This window comes from Mus musculus, chromosome X (genome assembly GCF_000001635.26).
Source record: "Mus musculus strain C57BL/6J chromosome X, GRCm38.p6 C57BL/6J".
NCBI lineage: Eukaryota > Metazoa > Chordata > Mammalia > Rodentia > Muridae > Mus > Mus musculus.
This window is the reverse complement of record NC_000086.7, coordinates 6,528,258-6,555,883: the sequence shown is the minus strand read 5'-3', so window position 1 is coordinate 6,555,883 and position 27,626 is coordinate 6,528,258. Positions and strand designations below refer to the sequence as shown.

The 27,626-nt window shown below is 38.6% G+C and overlaps 1 protein-coding gene and 1 long non-coding RNA gene across 5 annotated transcripts in view; one reads left to right on the top strand and one right to left on the bottom strand.

Moving 5' to 3' along the window:
* Positions 1-27,626, bottom strand: part of Shroom4 (shroom family member 4) — a 237,506-nt gene that overhangs the window by 81,571 nt on the left and 128,309 nt on the right. The gene's annotated exons all lie outside the window — the stretch shown is intronic.
* The window catches only part of 5430428K19Rik (RIKEN cDNA 5430428K19 gene), a 122,288-nt gene that overhangs the window by 18,780 nt on the left and 75,882 nt on the right, over positions 1-27,626 (top strand). The window contains exon 2 of the long non-coding RNA NR_045426.1: positions 23,348-23,459. This is a non-coding gene — a long non-coding RNA (RIKEN cDNA 5430428K19 gene). The remainder of the gene's footprint in view (positions 1-23,347; positions 23,460-27,626) is intronic.

Below are 27,626 nucleotides of genomic sequence, written 5' to 3'. Positions count from 1 at the left end.
TACCCTATAGCATCTCATCTCCCATTGTTTATTTCATATTCTCTTTTAACTAGAAGATAGTGTGAGGACATTATATTCCCACCTGTTTACCACCACACTGTTTAAAATATGTGCCAAGTACTCAAAAGATAGAAATCATGTAATAAGAGATCTTTTGGGAATTAGTTTTTGATAAAGAGATCTTTTGGGAAATAGTTTTTAGAAAACACGCACTTTGTTCTTAATCGTGAATGCAATATGGTATAAATTCATGGGATGGATACTCAGTATCAGGTGCAGCACTTTTTCATGACGAGACAATTTATTGCTTACTAGATACCCTTCAGGTGACAAACATTGCCTTTAACTGTCATAAAGGTAAAACTATGTGATGTTTAAAGATTTCCACAGTAATTCTACGATTTCTACTCACTGCCTATAGACTGCACTTAAAAATCCAAGCTCAATGTTCTAGTCCAAAAAACACAGATTGCTTCATTCAGTTTTACGTTTAAAAACAGATTTCAACCCAAAGTTATCAAAAAAGACAAGGAGGGACACTTCATATTCATCAAAGGTAAAATCCTCCAAGAAGAACTATCAATTCTGAATATCTATGCTCCAAATACAAGGGCAACCACATTCATTAAAGAAACTTTAATAAACCTCAAAGCACACATTGCACCTCACACAATAGTGGGAGACTTCAACACACCACTTTCACCAATGGACAGATCATGGAAACAGAAACTAAACAGGGACACAGTGAAACTAACAGAATTTATGAAACAAATGGATCTGACAGATATAGTCTAACAGATATCTACAGAACATTTTATCCTAAAACAAAAGGATATACCTTCCCCTGAGCACCTCTTAGTACCTTCTCCAAAATTGACCATATAATTGGTCACAAAACAAGACTCAACAGATACAAAAATATTGAAATTGTCCCATGCATCCTATCAGATCATCATGGACTAACACTGATCTTCAATTTCAAAATAAATAACGGAAAGCCAACATTTATGTGGAAACTGAACAACATTCTTCTCAATGATACCTTGGTCAAGGAAGGAATAAAGAAAGAAATTAAGGACTTTTGGAGTTTAATGAAAATGAAGCCACAACATACCCAAACTTATGGGACACAATGAAAGCATTTCTAAGAGGAAAACTCATAGCTCTGAGTGCCTCCAAAAAGAAACTAGAGAGAGCACACATTAGCAGCTTGACAACACACCTAAAAGCTCTAGAACAAAAGGAAGAAAATTCACCAAAGAGGAAATAATCAAACTCAGGGGCGAAATCAACCAAGGGGAAACAAGAAATATTCAAAGAAATAAAACAAAAGAGGAGCTAGTTCTTTGAGAAAATCAACACAATAGATAAACCCTTAGCCAGACTCACTAGAGGGCACAGGGACAGCATCCTAATTAACAAAATCAGAAATGAAAAGGGAGACATAACAACAGATCCTGAAGAAATCCAAAACACTATTAGATCCTTCTACAAAAGGCTATACTCAACAAAACTGGAGAACCTGGATGAAATGGACAAGTTTCTAGACAGATACCAGGTACCAAAGTTAAATCAAGGTCAGGTTAATGATCTAAACAGTCCTACATCCCCTAAAGAAATAGAAGTGGACATTAATAGTTTCCCAACCAAAAAAAGCCCAGGACCAGATGGGTTTAGTGCAGAGTTCTATCAGACCTTCAAAGAAGATCTAATCCCAGTTCTTCACAAACTATTCCACAAAATAGAAGCCGAAGGTACTCTACCCAACTCATTCTATGAAGCCACAATTACTCTGATACCTAAACCACAAAAAGACCCAACAAAGATAGACAACAATTTCCCTTATGAATATCAATGCAAAAATCCTCAATAAAGTTCTTGCTAACCGAATCCAAGAACACATCAAAACAATCATCCATCCTGACCAAGTAGGTTTCATCCCAGGGATGCAGGGATGGTTCAATATATGGAAATCCATCAACGTAATCCAGTATATAAATAAACTCAAAGACAAAAACCACATGATCATCTCATTAGATGCGGAGAAAGCATTTGACAAAATCCAACACCCATTCATGATAAAAGTCATGGAAAGATCAGGAATTCAAGGCCGATACCTAAACATGATAAAAGCAATCTACAGCAAACCAGTAGCCAACATCAAAGTAAATCATGAGAAGCTGGAAGCAATCCCACTAAAATCAGGGACTAGACAATGCTGCCCACTTTCTCCCTACCTATTCAACATTTTACTTGAAGTCCTAGCCAGAGCAATTTGACAACAAAAGGAGATCAAGGGGATACAAATTGGAAAGGAAGAAGTCAAAATATCACTTTTTGCAGATGATAAGTTAGTATATACAAATGACCCTAAAAATTCTACCAGAGAACTCCTAAACCTGATAAATAGCTTCAATGAAGTAGCTGGATATAAAATTAACTCAAACAAATCAATGGCCTTTCTGTACACAAAGGATAAACAGGCTGAGAGAGAAATTAGGGAAACAACACCCTTCTCTATAGTCACAAATAATATAAAATACCTTTTCGTGAATCTAACTAAGGAAGTGAAAGATCTGTATGATAAGAACTGCAAGTTTCTGAAGAAAAAAATTAAAGAAAATATCAGAAGATGGAAAGATCTCCCATGCTCATGGATTGGCAGGATCAAGATAGTAAAAATGGCTATCTTGCCAAAAGCAATCTACAGATTCAATGCAATCCCCATCAAAATTCCAACTCAATTCTTCAATGAATTAGAAAGGGCAATCTGTAAATTCATCTGGAGTAACAAAACACCTAGGATAGCAAAAACTCTTCTCAAGGATAAAAGAACCTCTGGTGGAATCACCATGACTGACATAAAGCTGTACTACAGAGCAATTGTGATAAAAAACTGCATGGTACTGGTATAGCCACAGACAAGTAGACCAATGGAATAGAATTGAAAACCCTGAAATGAACCCACACACCTGTGGTCACTTGACAAGGGAGCAAAAACCATACAGTGGAAAAAAGACAGTATCTTCAACAAATGGTGCTGGCACAACTGGCAGTTATCATGTAGAAGAATGCGAATTGATCCATTTCTATCTCCTTGTACTAAGGTCAAATCTAAGTGGATTAAGGAACTCCACATAAAACCAGAAACACTGAAACTTATAGAGGAGAAAGTAGGGAAAAGCCTCCAAGATATGGGTACAAGGAAACATTCCTGAATAGAACAGCAATGGCATGTGCTGTAAGATCTAGAATGGACAAATGGGACCTCATAAAATTGCAAAGCTTCTGCAAGGCAAAAGACACCGTCAATAAGACAAAAAGGCCACCAACAGAGTGGGAAAGGATCTTTACCTCTCCTAAATCACATAGGGGACTAATATCCAATATATATATAAAGAACTCAAGAAGGTGGACTCCAGAAAATCAAGTAACCCCATTAAAAATGGGGCTTAGAGCTAAACGAAGAATTCTCACCTACGGAATACCAAATGGCTGAGAAGCACCTGAAAAAATGTTCAACATCCTTAATCATCAGGGAAATGCAAATCAAAACAACCCTGAGATTCCACCTCACACAATAGTCAGAATGGCTAAGATCAAATATTCAGGTGACAGCAGATGCTGGCGAGGATGTGGAGAAAGAGAAACACTCCTCCACTGTTGGTAGGATTGCAAGCTTGTACATCTGGCGGTTCCTCAGAAAATTGGACATAGTACTACCGGAGGATCCCACAATACCTCTCCTGGGCATATATCCAGAAGATGTTCCAACTGGTAAGAAGGACACATGCTCTACTATGTTCATAGCAGCCTTATTTATAATAGCCAGAAGCTGGAAAGTACCCAGATGCCCCTCAACAGAGGAATGGATACAGAAAATGTGGTACATTTACACAGTGGAGTACTACTCAGCTATTAAAAAGAATGAATTTATGTCAGGTGACAGCAGATGCTGGCGAGGATGTGGAGAAAGAGGAACACTACTCCATTGTTGGTGGGATTGCAGGCTTGTACAACCACTCTGGAAATCCGTCTGGCGGTTCCTCAGAAAATTGGACATAGTACTACCGGAGGATCCAGCAATACCTCTCCTGGGCATATATCCAGAAGATGCCCCAACTGGTAAGAAGGACACATGCTCCACTATGTTCATAGCAGCCTTATTTATAATAGCCAGAAGCTGGAAAGAACCCAGATGCCCCTCAACAGAGGAATGGATACAAAAAATGTGGTACATCTACACAATGGAGTACTACTCAGCTATTAAAAAGAATGAATTTATGAAATTCCTAGGCAAATGGATGGACCTGGAGGGCATCATCCTGAGTGAGGTAACACATTCACAAAGGAACTCACACAATATGTACTCACTGATAAGTGGATATTAGCCCAAAACCTAGGATACCCAAGATATAAGATACAATTTCCTAAACACATGAAACTCAAGAAAAATGAAGACTGAAGTGTGGACACTATACCCCTCCTTAGAACTGGGAACAAAACACCCTTGGAAGGAGTTACAGAGACAAAGTTTGGAGCTGAGATGAAAGGATGGACCATATAGAGACTGCCTTATCCAGGGATCCACCCCATAATCAGCATCCAAACGCTGACACCATTGCATACACTAGCAAGATTTTATCGAAAGGACCCAGATGTAGCTGTCTCTTGTGAGACTATGCCGGGGCCTAGCAAACACAGAAGTGGATGCCCACAGTCAGCTAATGGATGGATCACAGGGCTCCCAATGGAGGAGCCAGAGAAAGTACCCAAGGAGCTAAAGGGATCTGCAACCCTATAGGTGGATCAACATTATGAACTAACCAGTACCCCGGAGCTCTTGACTCTAGCTGCATATGTATCAAAGGATGGCCTAGTCGGCCATCACTGGAAAGAGAGGCCCATTGGACACACAAACTTTATATGCCCCAGAACAGGGGAACACCAGGGCCAAAAAGGGGGAGTGGGCGGGTAGGGGAGTGGGGGTGGGTGGGTATGGGGGACTTTTGGTATAGCATTGGAAATGTAAATGAGCTAAATACCTAATAAAAAATGGAAAGAAAAAAAAAAGAATGAATTTATGAAATTTCTAGGGAAATGGATGGACCAGGAGGGCATCATCTTGAGTGAGGTAACCCAATCACAAAAGAACTCACACAATATGTACTCAATGATAAGTGGATATTAGCACAGAATCTTAGAATACCCAAGGTATAAGATACAATTTGCAAAACACATGAAACTCAAGAAAAACGAAGACCAAAGTGTGGACACTTTGCCCCTTCTTAGAATTGGGAACAAAACACCCATGGAAGGAGTTACAGAGACAAAGTTTGGAGCTGAGAGGAAAGAATGGACCATTTAGAGACTGCCATATCTGGGGATCGATCCCATAATCAGCTTCCAAACGCTGACACCATTGCATACACTAGCAAGATTTTGCTGAAAGGACCCCGATATAGCTGTCTCTTGTGAGACTATTCTGGGGCCTAGCAAACACAGAAGTGGATGCCACAGTCAGCTATTGGATGGATCACAGGGCCCCCAATGGAGGAGTTAGAGAAAGTAACCAAGGACCTAAAGGGATCTGCAACCCTATAGTTGGCACAACAATATGAACTAACCAGTACCCCCCGGAGCTCGTGTCTCTAGCTGCATATTATCAGAAGATGGCCTATTCGGCCATCAGAGGAAAGAGAGGCCCATTGGTCATGGAACTTTATATGTCTCAGTACAGGGTAACGCCAGGGCCAAGAAGTGGGAGTGGGAGGGTGCCGGAGTGGGTGGGGGTGTGTGTGGGGGACTTTTGTGATAGCATTGGAAATGTAACTGAAATAAATATCTAATTAAATAAAAAAGAATATATTATTTGAGACAAAATAGAGATTTCAATTGTTATTAACTTATGAACATTACTCATATATTTGAAGTAAAAACTCAAATTAAGAAAATAGTCGCCCTTCTGGTCGGTGCCAGCACCGGGTCACTTTGGGCGTGGAGTTGGCAGACACCCCCAAGGTCCTCTAGAGGACTCTCCATGAGATTTTAGGACCACTGGTGAGTGGAAGGCAATTTCTGTTCCAATCTAATTGCGTGGGACCTAAGACAGCATTAGAGAAGCAGGAAACCCAGCTTGAACAGGGTCACAATTTCCTTCTGGTGGAGCCAGCATGGCTCACCTTGGGCGCAGTCAGTGGACACCCCCAAGGTCTCTAGAGGACAGCTTCTGAGATAGACCCCGTTTTGGGCTCCAGACATCCAGGCACCTTCCCTGTCAGAGGAGAGGTGTCTGCCCTGCCCGGGAGGGCTTTGCAGGAGCACCTGGAGGAGCCATCTTGGTTCCCGGATCCCTCTGAGACTAGTCTGTGCAGGTGAGAGTATGGACTACAGAAGCTAACAGCTTCTGTGACAGGCTGAAGCAACACAGCTTCTGGGACAGGTCCTGTTTTGGGCCTTCAACTTCTGCCAGGAGGAAGGTCCGAACACCAGATATCTGTGCACCTTCCCTGCAAGAGAAGAGCTTGCCTGCAGAGAGTGCTCTGACCACTGAAACTCAGAGGAGAGAGCTAGTCTCCCAGGTCTGCTGATAAAGCATGGTGGAGCGTGTGGGGGGCTTTTGGGATAGCATTGGAAATGTAAATGAAATAAATACCTAATAAAAATTGAAAAAAAAAAGAAAAAAGAAAATAGGCAAGCAATATCTTAAGTTTAGTGTATAATTACAGTTACTATGAAGAAGAAGGGAATTTATCTCTATGTTCTTGAAATAAATAACTGGAGATGAGATGTTGTAGGGTACTATATTATCATTCATAATTATGAATTTTGAATCTTGTGTTCCAAATGAATTGTCTGACATCCATGGAAAATGATAATAGGAAGAATTATGACAAAAGGACGTAAAGTTAATCAACATATAATTGACACTCAAATATGCACAATTTAGATGTTTTCCTTTATTGGTATTTATGATTTATTATTTAGAAACTCTTACAAACCAATCTATTGGAATACAACTCCCTATTAAAGGTACCTGAAAAATAAAGCATTGTATGAATTAATTTTTTATGATACATATTAGATATATCACTTTAGGGAGATTTTGTTCCACCAATGTAATAACCCACAAATGATGAGATGTCATTTTTTCCAGTGATACTTGGTCTAAAATATACATATGTACACAAACACATTCTTTGAAGGTAGTCTAAATCTACTGGGAAAAAAAAGACTAGATTAAAAAGCATGTTTTCAGTATCTCCTAATGCACACATTATTAAACAGAGCACATCTCAAAGATGCAACTGGAGTGCAGAATATAAGTAACAACATTTTGCTACTGACGGAGGCTGGCTTAGCCTCTGGTCAGAAAAAGAAAATGCCTTCACCCAACAGATGCCTCATCATGTAAGCAGCAGCAATCATACTGGTTCAGTTAAACAGTCCCTTGCCTAGAACCTTAACTCTAACCTCATCCAAAAGCCAATTAGCTCAGTTCAGTCTTCTGTGGAGACTGGAGGGCACTCCTGGTCAAGGAAAAGCTAAAGCCTAAGCAACATGCAGGAATCAATTATCATCTCAGACTAATTTTCACTTTCACTCTGGGCTCATACAAGGCTACTGCAGAGGATAACCTTCCCACAGTGAGGCAAGTTAGAATGCATGCATATCCTCTGTAAATTGATACAAGGATTTCTGGAGAACTCAGCTAAATATTCAATTTTAAATTTTTGAAAATATTACTGAGACAGAAGTAGGTTAAATACCAACTTACATGTCTCCAGAGAACATACTAGATATGAAGACAGACACATTTGGCTGTAAGGGAGTGGACATGTCCCCTCATTCATTCCTTTGGAACCAATCTCGTCTGTAAAGCAGGACGGCATCTACCCCTTGACCTCAAAAGACATGTATAGCAATTAAATAACATGATGCACTTGAGAGCTACAAGCTACTAGCACTATAACTGATCCATAGCAATTGGGCAATAGAGAGACAGAGCTAACATTTGCAGAGAGCCTATTAAATCTAAAGTGATCTGAGTTCTGCCTAATCTTCTTTAATATTACATGGGAAAGTTCCTTGGAAAAAACCTTTCATTCTACATTCAAATGTTTAAGGACAAAATTCTCAATACCTTTGGACCAACTGTTGGTTTTTTGACTGATATAGCATTATTCCAATGAGTTACAGAATTATGGTAGTCTTGGTAACTGGAACTTCAGCAGTGTCTATATAGTGAGGAAGAGATGGTACAACACACAGGCATTAGATTTGAATCTTAGATCCAGTAGTTATTAGCTGTTCGGCCTTAGACAAGTGATATCCATTCTGAGCCCTGGTTGAGCTTCATTATTTTGTTCTGATCTTACAAGGTCTCTGATAAAGCAAACTTTTTCCTATCCTTGGATATAATACACAGGTAATACAAAGCCACTTCCTTAGTCCAGCTATGACAGACTAATGGCCAATGTCAGTGTTTATATGGCACACAAATATTTGTGATGGATGTTTACTGTGGCACAAAAGGGGCTTCTTATAACTCTTCCTGATCTGGAAGATTCACTCTAATGGGTCTTCTGAATCATATATAAAAGATCATTCATTCTCCCCATCACTTCATGAATACGTTCTCCTACTCATCCTTAAACTTTCCTTTATCATCAAACCTTCAACTTTTCCAGAAAAGACAAGGCAGCAACGAATTGCACATACACAGAAAATGAGAAGGGTGAGGGCAATGTGCTGGCTAGGTTTTTGTTAACTTGACACAGGCTAGAGTCACCAGAGAAGAGGGATCCTCAACTGAGAAAGTGCTTCCATAAAAGTAGACCATAGACAAGCCTTTAGGGCAGTTTCTTAATAGTGACTGATGTGGGAGGGCCCAGCCCATTGTGGGTGGTCCCATCTCTAGTTTGGTGGTCCTGGGCTCTACAAGAAAGCAGGCTAAGCAAGCCAGTAAGTAGCACTCCACCATGGAGTAGTGGGCAAGATTAGGAGAGTGGACAAAAAATGGAGGGGGAAGGGAGAGGGAAAGGGAGGGAGAAGATGAGGGGAGAAAAAGGAGGGAAAGTGAGAGAAGGAGAGAGAGAAATTACAAATGCAACTTTCTTAATCTCTTTAAACATGCATCTACCAAAACTAGTCTATAAATTTGTTTTCAAAGTGTTGTCTCCAACAGTCCAAGGAATTTTAGGAAAGTCTCTTCTAGAAGCACAGAGGGACAATCTCATATAAAGAACCTCTACTATATGTAAATTAACCATTCTTATGACTAAGATAATGAGAAGGGAGGTGGATTTTTCTGTTCTTTCCCTAGAAGGGGGGGAAAAGCAATTTACCCTATGTAACTTCTCAAAGACCATTCAAAGATATACATTAACTTTATACTTAGGAAAATTGAAAAATATTCTGCATCCTCATCACAAGAAAAAGGGGAAAGAATATATTAAGAATATATTGCTGCATTAGGAGCCAGAGACATAATCATTTTTAGCTGCACAGAGATGCCAGAACAGCCAACTAATGCTTTCCCTTTGATTAGCTGGAAAGCAATCAATGCACTTTTGCTAGATTGGAGCTTCCACTCAAAATAGAAACTGGCCTGAAGTCCAAAAAGCTGGTAGCTCAGAGACAAATTCCCCAAAGGGATCTTGACACTTGCTCAAAGATCCAGACTTGGCAAGCTCATCAGGACCTAACTTTAAGGTTTCGACTTAAAGAGGCTGTGAAATTCTACGGCCACATACTCAGTGTCTTTAGGGGTTATATGCTTCTTCCATTTAGTGAAGCAAAACACTTGCAATGTGTAAGGTTTGGTTCATGTGGCTATTTTAGTGAAAACATTATTTCTTTGTTTCCTCCTTTTTTACCTATCCTCCTCTCATAGATTATATCCTGACCAACCAGAGTTTTCCTCCCTTTCTTAGTCCCTCCCTGCAACCTCTACCCCTACTCTTCCTCATTTCAGGCCTCCCAGGGATATCAACCAAACGTGGCAGTGTAGTAAGTTGCAATATGACTAGATACCCCCCTCTCCTTATTAAGGCTTGTGAAGCAACCGAGTAGGAGGAAAGGGGTCATAAAAGCAAGCAAAAGTGTCAGAGATAGCTTCCATTCCAACTGTCCCATGGAAGTACCCCAAGAAGACCAAGCTATACAACCCATAACATATACACAGAGGACCAAGGTCAGATACCCATGCAGGTTCCCTGACTGGAAGGCATAATTTATTAATGAAAATTATAAACAATATACAGAAATAATGCATATAGTTCTTAAGAGATGGCACTAAAATATTATCAAGACTCCTGCTCTGGGAAAATGAGATAATTATTGCCTGGATTTTTGGACAAGAAAAATAATCACTAAAACACTCTTATCTATCTTTGTCTGATACCATTCATTAAGAGAAAGTATTGCAAACATATACCTGACAAAAGAATAGTATTTTAAATTTAAAAAGAACTCATTATCAACCTCATTGTAAAAATTCAAATCACAGTGTAAAAACCAAACCAAGAAATCTAATTTGAACGGTCTTAATGTAATGAAGATGGTTTTTATTACACGAAGCAGACAGACCACTCAGGAAAGGTTGAGTGCTAGAGCATGGCACAGTGTCAAGTTTCCTGGGTTTTCCTTTTGCTCTGAGGAGAGTCCAATGGTGGGCACAGACAAAATCACCCCTAAGACACATCTATTCTCGTTCTCTAAAAGAGCAGCATCCTAGTATGATGAAGGATGCCTAGAAAATATCTACTCTGCTCTGGGTAACTACCACAGGAAATCTGAGGCTCTATCCTTACTCATGTTAACAAATGCTGAATGAAGAGCCTAGATTTCCACTTTGGCTACTCTTTAACAATGTAATCCAATCCTTACTCCACCCACTACTCAGGCATTGGCAATACAGGCTACATACAGAATCAAGACTTCTGTACATAGTAGTAACAGGCCTTCGTTGACCCACAGTATCAATGAACATTTCAGAAAAATGGAGTTATCTGCCTCAACATGTCAAGAGCAAAGAGTTTGTCCTTCTTCCTGTTGAGGTGGTATCAGAGGGCACACAAAAAGCAGCAAGGGACATTTGAGTATACATCTGGCAGAAGCAAACAACCCTTTCTTGGGTGTTGCTAACAGAGGTCAAGTTGAGAGCCTGGGCATCTGCTTTCATATGGCATGGGCCCTATCCTCTAAGAATGCGGTATCAGAGGAAACTAGATAAAATGGAAAGTTCAAATGTAATCACAATCTCTAATCGAATCCTCCAAAGTGTGCATTTTAATGGAAAATCATTCACCATTGCTATAAACCAGGAAGATCTTAAGTTGAACAGCAGCAACTAAAAGATAATAGATAGCAACAGTAAAAGTAAGACATGTTACAAGTGTATAACAAAAGCATCCATCATAAAGATACTTCAGTAAGTAATTACAGGTGTGCACGAAATGAATGACAAGTAAGCAAGTCTCAGCTGAGATATGGCACGTCTTGACAAAAATATATACATATAAAGAAACATCAAATGGGAAATTTACAACTTAAAAATAAAATAAAAGTCACTAAATATTCTCAGAAGCAATTTCAGAGGCAACACAAAAGGAATCAATTAAACTTTAAGATAGCATGAGAAATTACCCAGTATGAACAGCAGAATGAAAAGTGACTATGAGATGAATATATAGCTTCAGGAATCTTTGGGCGTGTCATGAAAAGAGCCAACATTCATAATATCATTCAACTGGAAGGAGAGAAAGGGAGAGAGCAGGGCTGAAAAGTGTCCTTGAAAAACAAATAATGCCCCTACACACAAATTGCTGGAACTTTACGTATTTGACAAAAGATATTTTGGGGTGAAGAAATTCTAAGAATTTATTACTGGAAGACTGATCCTAAAATAATGGTTAAAAGTAGTTATCTAAACGAAAAGGAGATGACCACAAAATCCTGGTTATCTCAAAGAATCAACATGACAATATATGCATTAGACCTTAGACAGCATTGTAAAATAACATCAACAAAGTAAGAAATAGTATATAAGTATTACACATATATCAGCCACTAACAATCTACATGAAAAGAAATACTTAAAATATTAATGATGCCCAGCTATGATGCCTATGAAGCACAATAGTATCAATTCACCAAGCTTGCATGTGTGCACATGCGCGCACGCGTGCACACACACACACACACACAAACAACATCATATAATTTTAAGAAGTAGAATTGGAAAAATTGGATTGAGGGTTTTTTTTAAACTTTTAAAAATTATTAAGATAGTTGAACAAGTTAAATAAGCTACCTAAAAAGTCTATAACTGAAATATGATTGTTAACATCTTTGTAAAAATGGAGAGGCATTTCTATACTTGAAGGCTTTTGGTTGCTAACATAATTCAAGTTCTCCATTAGTTAATATTCCAGAAGAAAACTTTATTTTCATAGCTTGCCAGTCTTAGATAACTGCATTAAGAGAAAGAGAACACAGAGAAGAAACAGATCAACCCACAGTTGTCCACAGTGCTTATATATTTCTGTGAAGAATGGATAGAGAAAAGATTAAAATCAATAAAGAAACAGTAGGATTTAATCATACCATTTACCAATACAATCTAATTGAGATTTATAAGGAACATTACATAACAAAAGAATGCAGATTGTTTTCAAGTGCTCATGAGACATATACTGCAATAGATTATATCTTGTTCCGTTAGATAAATCAACAATTTTTAAAGAATTTAAATCACACGTAAGTACATTTTCCTTCCACAATGAAATTCAACTAGAAATTAGCAATAAAAACAACTAGAAATTAAAGAACTCATTATAAGAAATATATGAGTCAAAGTAGCAGTTTCCCAAGCAATCACATATTTCATTAACTAAATGAAAATAATAATACAGCAGATTAAAACTTGCAAGGCACAGTTGAAGCAATACTTTCAGGAAATTTATTGTCATGAATTACTTGGTTAGGAAAAAAAGAATAAAGCTAAACTAACTAAACAGGCAGAAGGGCGAGAACAACAAAAAGTTTGTAAGAGTAAAGTTCAACGAAGCCAAAAATTACAGTTGCCAGAGGCAGGGGAATTGTGAATTTGAGGCCAACCTGGGCTGTGTAGCAAGTCTCGGGCTACTTGTATATTTAGACTATGTCTAAAAAGTAGAAGAAAATTAGAAAGATTGTGAATTACCTAAAAAAATGTTAGCCCCAGTTATATATAAAATCTTTCTGAGAAATGAACAGGAAAAGAACTCTTCCCAATTCACTTTATGAACTAAGAATTGCTTACATGTGAAAACTAGACACAGAACAAACAAAAAACCTCAGGAGACTTCATGAAGAAGGACACAACAACCTTCAGCAAACATGGAATTAAGAAGAAATCTAAGGGGGCCCATGAGCTAGGGTAAAATGAAGCTCTAAGGAAGAAGAGAGAAGAGTGGAGAGGTTAACACAGTGCATGTAACATGAATATTGGAACAGGATAACAAGGAGGAGACAGGGACAAGGCTGTGGATAGGGCAAAGAAATGAGATGTGGAAGACAGGGAAGACTAAATTCATCCAAGCCAAGTATATACAAAAATGCCATAAGAAAATTTGTTACTTCGTATGATAACTGCAAGTAATATTATACAGAGTGATCAGGTTGTACTAATGTATTTAGGAATATATTTGCATATACGTAAAGATATATGTATGAAACAATAATAGGGAAAAAAGGCCATGAATTTGAAAGAGAGAAAGGAGGGTTTACAAGAGGGAAAAAGAAGGGGAGGTGATGTAATGACATTATAATCTCAAAATAAATGAAAAAAAAATGAAAAAATTTAAAGATTGGAGTTTCTTTACATGTTAAAGAGCATGCATATAAACTCTGCCATTAATATCATACTTAGTAAAAGGCTGGCTGACCCAAGATACAATTCACAAAACACATAAAACTCAAGGAGAAGAAAGACCAAAGTGTGGATACTTCGATCCTTCTTAGAAGGTGGAACAAAATACCCATGGAAGGAGTTACAGAGAGAAAGTTCAGAGCAGAGACTAAAGGAATGGCCATCCAGAGACTGTGCCACCTGGGGATCTAACCAAACCCAGACTTGTGGATGCCAACAAGAGCTTGCTGACAGGAGCCTGATATAGCTGTTTCCGGAAAGGATCTGCCAAAGCCTGGCAAATACAAAAGTGGATGCTCACAGCCATCCATTGGACTGAGCACAGGGTCCCCAATGAAGGAGCTATAGAAAGTACCCAAGGAACTGAAGGGGTTTACAGCCCCATTAGAGGAACAACAATATGAACTAACCAGTACCTCCAGAGCTCCCTTGGGCTAAGCCACCAATCAAAGAGCACACATGGAGGGACTCATGGCTCCAGCTGCATATGTAGCAGAGGATGGCCTGGTCGGCCATCAATGGGAGGAGAGACCCTTGGTCCTGTGAAGGCTCTATGCCCCAGTGTAGGGGAATGTCAGGGCCAGGAGGCAGGAGTGGGTGAGTTGGGGAGCAGGAGGAGGCGGGATGGGATAAGGGATCTTCAGAGGGGAAACTAGGAAATGGGATAACATTTGAAATGTAAATAAAGAAAATATCTAATTTTAGAAAGTTCAATATATGTTTACAGTGTTTACAATAAATAAGTGGCTGTTTGGCTCTTAAGATCAGAAACAAGGGGGAGACAGACATTTTACTCATTCTTCTTCAAAGCACTGATGCAAATATAAAGATGCATTAGGGAAATTTCAAATAGGATGAAACACAAACAAGACAGGGAAAAAATTCTTATCTAGAGGACGTGTTAAAATCTCAAGGGATCCAAAACAAATAAAGGAAACTCAGAGAACTAATAATGCAGGAGATTGAAGTATACAGACTCAACATTTTAAAAGTAATCATATTTTGAGCACTAACAATAAACATGTAGAAACAAAATTAGAACTTGCTGCCAAAAATAATATGCTTAGATATACATCTAACACAAATGTATAGGATTACATGCTGAAAACTACAAACTACTTATGAAAAAAGTCAACACACATCCAAATAAATGAGAGACACTGTGTTCCTGGATTAGAAGTGTCAGTGTAGTAGAAAAAAAGATGAATTTCTCAAACTCCTGTACATAGTTACTGGAATTTCTATTGAAATTTCATTTAGTATTGTAGAGTCCATCTACCAGATTTTAAGAATCATACTGAATCGAGGCTGGGTGGTATTGGTGGAGACTTAATAATATTTCACAAATGAAACCAACAGAAACACAAGTAGATCCCTTAGGTATATGAAAATTATTTCTGAGAAAGTTGCAAAATCAATTCAATAAGGGCTGGGAAGATGGCTCTTTGCTGCTCTTCCAAAAGACTCCAGTTTCTAGTAACATTATCACACAGCTCCCAACTGCCTATTTAACTGTAGTTCCATGGTGTCCCTCTTCAGGCCTCCAAAGGATATAGTGTGTGTGCATATGTACATGTGTGCACTCACAAGCAGGCACACACAATAATACATTTAATATATCACCACAATAATATGTAATAATAATATTATTATAATAAACAAAGAAATTCAATAGAGGAAAGGTAGCCCTTTTGGGAAACAGTGTTGTCACAATTGTACAACTATACATCTAAAACCAAATCTCAAGACTCATAATTATGTACACGCACCCACATTCAAAATGGATCAAAGATTTTATGTAGGTGTAAAGCTATAAACTTTTAATCTTTAGACTTGGAACCAAATATCAAGATTCATTAAAGGAACTGATACACCTGGATTTTAAATGACATAATTCATTATTTTAGTACTATTTACCATTGACTATGATATGTTAGGTGCTGGGATTTCAAAGACAATGAAAGTTCATTCTCGGCCTTCAAGGAGCTCATAATTTGGCATGGCAGAAGGATGCCAAAACTGGTGCCTATGCGATAAGAACACAAAGGAGAATAATTTTTTTATCCTATGGGAATAGTGGCTAGTGATAAATGGTGGACCATTAACACAGTAGGGATTTTACTAGTCAAAGGACAGGTGGGAGAACATTGTAAGCAGAGAGAATAGCTTTGTGCAAAGGCAGAGTCCTGAGAGGACACAGCTCTGGGTGCATGTTAAGATGCTAAAAGAGGCTAAAAGAATGAGATTTACAACGAAACATAGTAGAGGTAGCATTAATAGGATGTTGCCATTGGTGTCATAAAGATGAATTAAGTAAGTAGCTGAGAGAAGGAAGAAACTGAAATGCTTCATGACATCACACTTTAAGGAAAAAGACCACTGGATGTGAGTAAGTCCATGAAAGAAAGAGAGGTGGGGAAATACCAGGATATATTGTATTTCAAGTTTCTACATAAAACTATGGTAAGAAAATGGGAACTACACAGTTGGTATTCAGAAAAGAGTTTGAGGCTAGAGATGTAAATGCAAGATGCATTAGTGTTCAGGTAGCTGAAGCTATGCTAGTGAATTATGTTTTACACTCAAAGGACAAAAACAAAGAGCATAGTCTGTCTGTCTGTCTGTCTGTCCATCTGTGTGTCTGTCTCTGTCTCTCTTTCTGACAAAACATTTGATAAATTGATAGAGAAAAGTCCAAAGTTCCTTTCTGACTGCTTGCCAGTTAGTCTTTACAAAAGTAGTTTCTTCAATGCATCAACATTTAGAGGGAACTCTGGCTTAAATGAGAAGAGATGAAAAGGCTGTAGTTAATTCATTTCTCTGCCATTGCTGCCAACTGCCTTCTACTCTGTCTCAGTAAGACTTCCCTGGGGAGGAAATAATTTGCTGAAGTCAGTAAAGAAAATTCCATAGCTTTCCTTATTGCATTAGCATTGACTATACAAAGTGACTTACAAGTCCCCTAGAAGATCTGGCTAAAATCTTGTTCACTACAAATGTTGCGATTTCTTGTGGTCTTTAACAGAAAAGGAAGACAAACATTCTCTTATAGGTATCACTAATTGTGTTTCCAGTATGGATTTCAAGAAAAAGATTTGTCAAGAATAAAGTGGCTGGTAGGAGGCCTTCGGGTGACAAGGAAAAATGGGTGGATAGAGGAAGCCATGAGAATCAATTCCTGGCATTCTAAAGGGGCATATTTTTTTTTCTAGAGAATATTTTCAGTACTTAAAAGCTGCTCATAAATCACTTCTTCCTGTCTTATGAAACAAACATATAAAGAACAAACTGGTGTGACCCTGGAATCCTAGCACTCAGATAGGATGAGAGAGAAAGAAGTTTGTGAATTTCAGATGAGTTTAGACTACATAATAGGACAGTGTCCTAAACGGAAGCGTCGCAAACAACATGAAAACATCCAACCAAATACATTTCAAAATGACAACAATCTCAAAACAGGCTTTGTTTGTGTTTGCTAAACCATTTGAACAAGGATCTACATTTTTCTAAGGATCAAAAACATTATCTCTTCAGGTTGAAAAATCTTGATTTATTTACAATGCTTTCATTTGAATGGCTTTTCTATCCATTGATAATTTTCTAGCACTTTCATGATTGCTCACAAAATGTTTCTGCACCCATCTTTAGAGTTGTGATAGGACCACTTACGTCTGATAAAACTGTTTGACTGTTTTTCAAAACATTCTGTTCTGTGCAAGGGATATGAGACTCTGGGAAAATAAAACATTTCAGAGGAAAAAAATGTGTTGGACACTGTTGTTAAAGGAAGTGAGCCAGTCTGGGATGTTAATTAAGTCACTTATTGTATCTAAATTAAGGTGGTGTCTCTTAACTGGAGCTTTAAAAGCTCAAAAGTAGAAGGAAGAGAAGATGTTTAAAAGAGAAAAGGCTGAAAAAGTCTCCTGTTAAGGAAAGACAGAAAAATCTACTTTTTTATCCTTAGCGCTGTCACTTCCTAAATGAAGCTATTCTTTTTTTCTTTTCTTTTTTTTTTCTAGAAATTCTGTCTAGTGGGGCAGGATAAAAATAACTCAAGGAGGAAATCTGAGAGTGAGGCAGTGAAACATGTAAATTTGGACTTTCCCACTGGTTAGCACCAACAGCCAAGGCTAGGGGAACAGCTAGCTTATCAGCTGTGGCCAACATGGTGTGAAGGACAGTTAATCACTAAGAGAGGCGGCCTCCAGTATTTGGGATATTGAACAGATTCCAAGAATAAAATTATGCTGCCAGGAGAGTTTGTCATTTTATTTTAATTTAGATTTGTGGCAGACTGATAAAAGACAAGGTGAAAGACCACCCTTCCTGGTCCTGTTTATAGACATGCATACATATATGCAGGTAACAATGGTTAATCAAGAGAGAGACAGACAGACAGACAGACAGACAGACAGACTATGGATTTAAAAGAGAGCAAGGAGGATTCGAGAGAAGGAAAGAAAAGGAGAAAGTAATTATAATCTCCAAAACTAAAATAAATATTTTTAAATTACCCTAAAATTTCTTGCAGATATTGGTTAATGTTAAACTAAGCTGTTTTTAATATCAATATCTTTGATTCTTTTTTAAAGAGCAAAGCGTAATTTTCTCTCATTTGATAAAGCAAACAGAAACACCTTTGACTTATATGAGAGGATGAGTTGGGCAAAAAGAGCTAATACAACTTAATATGCTGGATTCCAAGTATATTACCTAAATTCTTTAATTTCATCCTCAGAAGAAATCATTGAAAATGAAATCATAAGGTGACTCATAAAGATAACATGTCTGACCTATCAGTTCATTATCTTATTATATTGGTATTCCTAGCTGTTCTCTCGCAAGGTACCATTCATTAATTAACCAACCTTTCATTTACTCATTCAATCTTCAAATGCTGTCTGTCATCCAGGCACTGAAGCTACACATTCTGGAGATAGATGGTCAATAACTCAAGGTTCTAACTCTATAGTACTTTAGGGGTCCCTGAATGATTTTTCAAGTTTTGGGGAGTTCTTCCTTTCAAGCTACTGGATTCTTATTATACATTCTGTTATCTTCCTATCAATGGGAATTCTTTCTATGGATGCCTGTGGTCAAGTGTGAGTCATTCAACAGAAGGAAAACAAACAAAATGATTGGCCTGTTTTTTTTTTTCTCTGACACAATCAGCCAAATTAGTGTAGGAAAAAGCGATTAGGTTCCATCCAGTCTAGCCCTCTGGGAATAGGGCAAAACCACTCCTTGTATCATGCTACATTATTTTCAATGACATCGTCCTGTCTAGTTATTAATAGTTAAAATGACTCAGTGGCAGAGTACCAGTATTTACTTCCAAAGTTTAGCACACGGCACAGAATTATTTTGCTGTCAAGATTCAGTTTCTCTGAGAGTAAGCTTAAATGACTGTCTTGATTTCATCTATCCATGATCTGATCTACCCTGATCTCGTTCTATGCTATTCCTATTTGTGGCCGACTTTATACCATTCAAATACAGATAGATATAAGCCTATTATACACACTTCCCTCTCCCATCCACTGTGGCTGTTAAGCTACTCTGAGGGGAAACTATAATACAGCTTTGGGTATCAGTAAGTATTCCCTACTCTCTGCAAAGAAACACCAAATAATTCCTTGGAGTTCTTAGGTTAGACTTAGCAGATGTCTATCTTTTCTAGGGAGAAGATAGGTATTAGAGACCCTAGATTATATTTGAACTGTATCTTGTCATCTCCACTGTTTTGTTCTTCTGCAGTAAAGGGATATGTCTTTAGAGATATTTTTCCAAATACATCTATTGGAAGAGGCAAGCAGATAGTTTTCTCATAGGACACTTTAAGGGATTCTGTTGATTTTATTTGGATACAGGATTTGTGAATGTATTCACTCTCATATTTAACATCTGTTGGAAACCAGCAGAGTCATATCTTGGGCAAGTGACTATATGACTTTGGTAGGTCACTCTTCTGCAGGAAATTCAGTCTAGTACATAATGTAAGTAGATTCCTTTCCACAGCTTACTTCTGCCACTTTCCACTTGTAGAAGGACTGTTCAGCTGGGATGTAGCTCAGTGGTACAGTACTCACCGATCTTGCCCAATGCCTAACACCCCCTATACCACAAAACATTTCTACATGTGTAATTCCTCACCTTTGATTGCCTCGTTTTTTGGAGAGGGTGCTAGGGATGGAATTAAGGGTTTGTGGGCATTAGGGAAGTGATATACCACTAAGTTACACACCCAGTCAACTCACATTTCAGTTCCTAATATGTTAACAACAGCTTTTCTGCCAAAACCAACTAATAACCTCTGAATTCCGCAACCCAATAGTATATTTTTTCAGTATTCATCTAACTTGACTGCAATACTTGATTCAACAATAGCGGTTGATGGATCACTCCTTTCAATCCCTTGGCTTACATGATACCAGCCTCTTCTACTTTCCTTCTTTTGTGACTAACTGCCTTTTTTTTCTATCATTTTAAACTTGTTTACTCCCCCAACTCTCAGCTGATGGAATCCCCTTTTATTTAATTAAAAATTAGAAGCAATATATAAAGGGGTCTCTCCCCACCACCATGTCAGTGATTCCTGGCCTTGCTATGAAGTAAATTGTGCTCTTGTTTACCGATGGTTTTTCTTTTCTACTTCTGTTCTAACATTCTCAAAGACCTTACTGTCATTATTTCTTCCTTTCTAAAGCATCAGTTTATCTGTTTTTATGAAATTAGTTTCATTAGTAGTTAGATACTTTATGATTGTGATTTAAAAGAAAACACTCTTAGTAAAATGAGTAATTTTAATAATTGACAAATAAAATTTTTATATATTTCTTCTAACTGCCTCTTAAGCTAATACTTCATTTCTTTACCTCCCATTAATTTAGCAAACAATCCATTTAGGCTTCTATCTCCAAATTCCATTGTTCAAGTTGCTAATTACCTCTATGTTGCCAAAATCAATAGTAAATTCTCAGAATTGGTGTCTCACCAACGCTTGACTCGTTTGAGCTCTCTCTCTTTCTCTCTCCCCCTTAATCCATATTTTAAATCCATATCTTCACTAGAGCTAATGCATGCTGCTATGAGGTTTTTGTAGCACGTCCCTGGCACATCTCAACTTACTCTTTTTGTTACTCTTTTTCATACTGTCTAAGGGATGTGCAATAATGTCTCTTCTTTGCTGTTTATATTTAATTCATTAGCAAGATCATCTACTCTCAAATCTTTAGTGATTAGTGGTTAAGTCCAAAATTTGGATATTCAATTTTGACCCACTTCCTCAGTTGAGCTCTAGATATCTCTTTTACTTAAAATTAGTAGACTTGCCAAACTTAATATGCATAGATTCAAACAATTAGGTTGAACTTCCCCACCCCTCTCAAACTTATTTCCGACCTCTCCAGTCTTTTCTGTCTTAGCAACTGGTACCATACAGTTATTCAAGCCTAAATGGAAGGACTTTGTAACCTTTATCTTTCAGGTTTGTTTTTTTGTTTTGTTTTTTCAAGACAGGGTTTTTCCGTATAGCCCTGGCTGTCCTGGAACTCACTCTGTAGACCAGGCTGGCCTCGAACTCAGAAATCCGCCTGCCTCTGCCTTCCAAGTGCTGGGATTAAAGGCGTGCACCACCATGCCCAGCTAACCTTTACCTTTTCATTCTCTGCCACAACCCTGTCTAAATCACACTTCACCAATCAATAAGTCCTCTGAAACCAATTGTAAATCTAATAATTTTCACCATCTTTTTTGACAAAATTGAAGTCAATTGACCACCATTTCCTAACTGATTCACAGCAATTAATCTCCTGAGAGTGTTTGCTGGTCCCTCTCCCTGCTCCCTATTTTTATACAGTAGCCAGAACAATCTTAACATTGTCCTGTTTGGAGCCCTTTAACACTCCCCCAACAAAGTATAACACATTTAGGATTCTATCAGACCCTGTAAGTCCTTATGCAAGTATGTTTCTGATTACCTCCTCAATTTCAACTGTCTTCATATTTCATTTACTTGGTTACTGTACTCCAGTTTCAATTTTCTTGTTATTTTGTTTGTTTGTTTTAAGCTTTGGTGATATTATGTTTTTCTACATTTAAAGGTCTTTATACTTGACGTTCTTCTCCCCAGATTTTCATAGAGCTGCATCTTTCTCATCATTTAATTTTTTACTTACAAATCTTCAGATAGAGGCTGGGAAGATAGCTCAGTTGGCAATGTGCCTAACATGCAAGCAAGAGGATCCAAGTTCAGCTCACTCAGACTGATGTGAAAGTCAGGGGTGTGAGCCGGGGAGCGTGTTTATAATACTACTGTGCAGGTAGAAACAAGTAGATCCCTCTGGCCAGACCATCTAACCAATTGGTGAGCTCTGAGTTTAGTGAAAGATCCTATCTCAAAAAATAAGATGGAGAATGATAGAGGAATGCCTATTTTAACCTATGGCCTCCATGCATATGTATGCGTGCATGCATGCACACACACACACACACACACACACACACACACACACCACACACCTGCATAAGGACCATCCCTGGTCTAGTTAAAGTCTCTTCTATTCCTGTTGCCTCTAGCATCTCTATCTTTTTTTAATTAATCATTTTATTCATTTACACTTCAAATGATATCTTCCTTCCCGGTTACCCTTTCACAAACTCCTCATCCCTTCCTCCCCCCACCCTTGCCTCTATGAGGGTACTCCTCTACCCACTCACCTACTCCCACCTCACTACTCTAGCATTCCCCCTATCCTGGGGCATCAAGCTTCCATAGAACCAAGGGCCTCCCCTCTCATTGATGTCAGATAAGGCCAACCTCTGCTACATATGTGTCTGGAACCATGGGTCCCTCCATGTGTATACTTTGGTTGGTGGTGGTCTGGTTAGTTGATATCATTCTTCCTATGTGGTTGCAATCCCCTTCAGTTACTTCAGTCCTTCCCCTAACTCATCCTTTATGTCCCTGGCCTCAATCTGATGGTTGGCTGTGAGAATCTGCTTCTGCATTGGTCAGGTGCTGGTACAACCCACAAACCATATAGAACTTAAGAAGAAGAAAGTCCAAAATGTAGATGCTTCAATCCTATAAAATAATCACAGGAGGTAGAAGGAGGGAGAGAGGAGGGGAAGGAAAAAAAGGTGGAGCAGGATCAGGTATTGGAAGGGACTAGAGAGGAGTAGTCAGGAAATTGACTAGAAATACGTAGCAGTAGGGGATGGGGAACTGGGGGTAGCCACTAGAAAGTCCTAGATGCCAGGGAAGCAAGAGGTTCCCAGGACCAAACGGGGATTACTTTAGCCAAAGTAAGCCACAAAGGGGAGAGAGAACCTGTAGAGACCACCTCCTGTAAATAGGCATGGCCCCCAGTTGAGGGATGGGGCCACCCACCCATCTCAATATGGTTAACCCAGAAATGTTCCTGTCCAAAGGAAACACAGCGGGGGAAATGGAGCAGAAACTGAAGGAAAGGCCATCCAGACACCACCCCACCTAGGAATCCATCCCATTTGCAGCTACCAAACCCTAACACTATTGCTAATGGTAAGTAGAATCTCTATATTAATAATTTCTGTGTTCTTACACATCTTCATTTTCCTTCATAGCACCTATCACTGCTGGTATATATTTGTTTCCCTATAGTAACTGTTTATCTATCTCCATTAGAAGATCAGATTCGTGTGAGGAAAGATTAGTTTGTTCAATGCTGTATCCTCAGTTCCCACAACAGTACTTGGCATAGACAGAATATGAATTCAATAATTATCCTCATATTAATTAATGAAGGGATCTTCTCCCTGTGCTTAGCTAATAAATATATGTCACCAAGCATTAAGTACTAGACTTTTCCCATTTATTTTCTTTTACTTCTGTTTCTGGAAAATCCCATCCATCTCAGTGCCCTAAATTACCATCTATCCTAATAACTTCCTATGTAATTACAGAGTACAAACATCTTTGCTATATTCTAGAACCATAGTTGCAAGTACCTATTATAATTTCTACTTGGAGTTCTTAGATGGTTCAAATCCTGCATTTTCAAAATTATTTTCTTTCCTTTTAATATAACAAATATAAGCCAAGCAGTAATGGTGCACACCTTTAATCCCAGCACTTGGAAAGTGGAAAGTGGAGGCAAGAGGATCTCTGTGAGTTTGAAGCTAGCCTGGTCTACAGAATGAGTTCTAGGATAGCCATGGCTACACAGAGAAGCCCTGTCTTGGAAAAAACCAAGTGTCAAGTGCACTGCTCAGTAAATTCAAGTTCATACCACTATATTTGAAATTAATGCCTTATACCTCCATCTAGCCTGTTGTGAAATTTTGGACTTACCTTTGATTCATATCTTTCCTTTACTGAATGTACAACCTCAACTTTCAAGCATTTGTATACCTAGAAATCCAACACCCCTGATATTCTAGGCTTCCACTTTTCATAACAGTGACTCTCATCTTCCTTGCTTGGCACACATATGTTCAGCTCAGTTAACAATAAAGTAGATGCTTGGCATGCAATCAATCCACTAGGTACTAGGATGGCCATGATGAAGATATAAGAATTATCATCATATAAATTTTGCCCAAAACTCACATGGGAAATCAGACAAGCAAGCATGCTATCACAGTCCTCAATACAGGAAACCAGAGGTGTTGTCTATGTGAAAAAACAGAATACATTTCAAGGCTGCACTGGCTAAGGAAAGCTTAAAATTGATTTGGAATGGTTGAGTAAGAGTAAGCAAAGCAAAGCAAAGGAGACAAGAGTCATGATTTTGAATAGAGGAAGCAGATGTGAAAAAGGCAAAGGCATATGAGAAATGATGCTAGAGTTGAAGAAGTATAAGCAGTTGAAAGTGGCTGTAACTTAGAGTGCAAGCTTTTGCACAGATGGTGGAGATACAGAAAATTAAGAGGCCTGTTCAACCATGTTAAGGAGTTTGGATTTTATCCTGAACACAATGGGCAGCCTTGGGTGGTTTTGGCAAGCAATGAGTTCATCACAAGATTTGCATTTCAAAAGATGACTCTGGTTGTGACAGAAGATTAAATTTAGGAGGTAAAGAGAATGACAATACTGAAGATAGGTAACATGCTAAGGTGTTGATTCACAACACAAATGAGAAAGAGGAAATGGAAGACTTTTCAGTAGATAAAAATGACCAGGACTTGACCAATTAAACACAGAAATCAGAGTGGAGAAAACTGGATTTACTGCGAACTATTTATGTTTGTAGGGGTACACAAGAGACAGGTTTTTAAAAAAATATATTTAAAGGTGAATACCTATTTTCAAAATGGGAGGAACCCATGCAGGTTTGTAGCATTAGAGAAAAAAGAAACGGGACAAAAAAAGATGACAGGCTGGCAATACCACAACAAGGGAGAATAGAAATTGAAGACGTATTTTCCAAGAAGAGGACAATAAGAGTCCCTAAACAGGGAAAAGAATGTGCAAAGGGAAAGTTGCACTCTTTTGGATTTCAGGAAGATAAGATGGGAAAAAAAAGTCCTGTAGAGCCAGCTCTAGAGGGTCATAAATGCTAAGACGGAATACTTGTATTTATTTCTGGAGACAATTGGGGCATATTTGAGAAAGGGAATTACATGACCCAGGCTGGCACAATGGAGATCTCATAACTCATGAGGTTTACCCGAAGAACAATTATTGCTGATTGAAATAAATACTTTGATGTACTTTAGGAAGATTAATTTGGCAGAAGTGCAAAGAATGGGTTGGAGGGCATCCAGATAAGAGGTAATGAGTCCCAGGCAATAGTAGGAAGAAGGTGAAGGAGATGGATGGCATGGATATTAGAAACACTGCAGAGGGAAACTCAGAAAGGACTTGGAGTATAAAAAAGAAATTGAAGAGATTCTCTCTCGTTGTGAGTTTGACTTATAGAGATGGGAACAATGCCATGGTGGTAGTATAATGGGCTATCAGGACAGAGGCAATGCACATCTTGGAATGGAAATCTGGAGCTCAGCAGGAAGAAGTAAAAGCTGGGGAAAGGATCTGGCAGTCTTCTGTATCCAGAGTTGTCTAAGTTAAGGTAAAAGATAGGATCCCAGGCTTATTGTGGGTACAGGAAGGAGTAGCATCTCTCAAGTGCAGGAAGGCTGCCTAGAGGAGGGAGCAAAGGTGTTGAAAAACTCCTGAAACAGTAGAAAGGCCAATTGGTTGACAGAAATTGTGGCTTTTAGTGTTACATCATCATTTTGAGTTCCATGGCCATAGGCAAGGCCTACCTCATTATTGGCCTCAGTAGAGTTATGGAGTCTACAGTCCAGAAAACTCAGATGAAATAGGGATTGCAAGTACTTCTAACGACATGGCCCCTTTGGTTGAAGCTTCATTCTGGAGTATGGCCAGTCTTTGGTTTAGCAAAGAAATGTAGAAAACTTTCTAGATGTAGGAGCAACATAGCAAAGAGAAAGGATGGCCAAGTTGAAGGTCTGAGGCTCAGTGGTATTGAGTGCCTGCCATGTTCAAAACCACTTGGTGTTTTTTTTTTTTTAAACCATTATATGGAGCCTCAAAGTCTTCTATTTTGTAAAGGGACAGACACTAAATACTTATAAAAGTATAAATACATAAGATACTTGATATTCATTTTCTAAAATACAATATTTTTATTAATTCTTTGAGCATTTCATATGTGTATACACAATGTATTTTGATCATGTTACTCCTGCTCCTACCTCCAACCCTTCCCAGATTCACCCTCCATCCCACCACCTACTACTAAGTCCTTACCTTCATTTTTCTATAATGCATTGAGTCCCATTTTATACTGCATATATCATGGGTGACGTAGCATCATGCTCAACCTATCCAGGGCCACACGCTGAAATAAAACTGACTCTACAGTCCCCAGAAGTCATCACCTGTCAATAGCTTCTCAGCTAGGGGTGGTGGCTCATTATCCCCTCCCCACTCCATACTGGAAGGTTGACTAACTTGATCCTGTATAGCAACTGTGCAAGCAAACACAGTTGCTGTGAGCTCATGACTGCATATGGTCCTGTCATATTCAGAAGATACTGTTAAGTTCTGGGCATGCCCAGAACCTGACCTCTGGCTTACGATTTCTTTGCTGTCCCCCTTCTACAATGGTTCATGAAACTTTGGAACAGGAGTGTGATATACATGCCCATTTTTACATTTAAGTTTTATAAACTAAGGTAGACTGAATATTTTTTTTTCTACATCCTGCTATAGGGACATAGAAAAGACTCAAGGATTTTTTTGAACAAAGTCTGCTACAGGGAAGTGGCTATGACTAGCACTACATGATAAAGACACAACAATGAATAATGACTATCATGATTCTTGTAGCCTAGCTGTCAGATGGGTTATACGTGCTTATGATGTATTGGTCAGAGAGGCCCCAGAGGCAACCCAACCAACATAGGCTATTACCATTAGCTTTAGGTCACCCACTATAACTAGATAGTAACACCATATTTGCTGAAGGCATCATACACATCCGCTGCAGGACACAGAAAATCAGTCTTGAACTGACAAGGATGCTCTCTGTTAGCCAGCTTTTGTAGTTTTGGAAGGTGTTTTGCAGGCTGCTGGGGGAGAAAAGACATCATTTTATTCAGCTCTGGACCCTGTGTGTTCTAGTACTAACCTGCCAGGCAAGATGTATGCACTGGTGTCATAGCTGCAAGCCTGTTTATGAGGACTAACTAATGATTCTCA